The sequence below is a fragment of the Aplysia californica genome, unplaced genomic scaffold (assembly GCF_000002075.1).
Source record: "Aplysia californica isolate F4 #8 unplaced genomic scaffold, AplCal3.0 scaffold00596, whole genome shotgun sequence".
NCBI lineage: Eukaryota > Metazoa > Mollusca > Gastropoda > Aplysiida > Aplysiidae > Aplysia > Aplysia californica.
In genome coordinates, this window is record NW_004797866.1 from 83,486 (window position 1) to 85,044 (window position 1,559).

Genomic DNA, 1,559 nt, shown 5'->3' on the forward strand with positions numbered 1-1,559 from the left:
TTTTCTTACACTTTTCTTACAGGAGCCAACCCACCCACTTTCTGGGTGTAAGGTTATATTTGAACAGGCCCTATCGCTATAGTGCGGTCAAATAGTCGAGGCACCACATTTTGTCAAATATCTCCTCAACTCTCGAACATAGGTTCTCCAATTTTTGCGCATTGACTTGTATCAATTTCTCTTAACAGATCTGCAGATCAACATTTTTGTAAACACCTGCTAGTTGTATTCTAGAAAATTCCATAATAAATACTAATTTTAAAAATCCAAGTGGGTGGTTTCTACGGATTTTAAAATGTTTACAGCTGGGACAATATTGCTTCAAGTCCGTCATGATTTTCTAATCGGGGCATTATGCTGATTGAACGCATCTTTTGAGAACTATGAACAAAAATTGTGTTCACTACAAAATTAATTTCTTGTAACAAGTTTTGCCACTAACATTGTCATTGATAAGCTGTGATGTAGGCCATACGCATAATCAAAATGTGTGTGAGAAGCGGGAAATGCTGTGAACTGAACAATCCCATTTTACGTGTGACAGAGATTTCAAGTATTTTATATAAATTTATGTTTAAAAAAATTTTAATCTAGCCCCACTGAAAAAATATGATTTAGTTTTAGACAAATTGATACAAACTCATTTGCAAAGTATGGATGACATTGATTCACTCGTTAAAGAGATATTTGAGGATAAGATGCTCCATGAATTTTTGACAGCACTATAGAACGTTATAGATCTATTCAAATGGTTTGAATGTTCACAACACGCCATATTGTACCTTTTCGAGATTATTTTAGACAGCTTTAGAGAGTTTTGGTATTATGGACTGAATCAGAAGTTTGCATTCGAGCATCTGCTCTTCTTGGACTTTCTACTGCTGATGGGTTCTGTAACATACAATGTCACCCCCGCGGTTTTTCGACTTTTCCCCGAGAAGACTTCATTATGAGACCCACCCCGTAACATGCAAACTTCATAATGACTTGTATTTTCCATCCTGTTTGGCCTAAAATTAAACGGAGTTTGAAAATTCCCAAGACAAAAATCCACTTGATTTTCATACCCAACAATCATCATCATGATCCAGTGCCAGATCTGTGGCAGACATCGGCGATCATGGTTATCCATTAACAGCGCAGGAGCGACGGAGAACGTGCTCCTTTGGCGACGCTTTCTCCAGAATCGTTGCTGAGGACTGAGGGGATGAGAGGAAGGAGGAGAGGAAGGAGAGGAGGAGCCAGAAAAAGAAGGGCAGGGAAAGGGAGGAATCAGGGAAAAACAGACAGGCTCAAAATGAAAAACGTCTGCATTGGCCATTGGAATTTCCGCAGTGGTAGGAAGAGAGGAAGAGAGCTGGAAAAGCTTCGCCTATCACTTTGACCACTTTTTTCTGCAGGAGACCAATGCTAAAACCTTGTCATGTCCTGGGTATACGTCGTACATCAACCCAATGAGCCGGACTCATCATGGACTGGCCACACTTGTTAGAAATGGTATCCAGCACCGTGTAAGAGACGTCTCTGCTTGGGACAAGGAGGACAGGGAGCTACAAGCA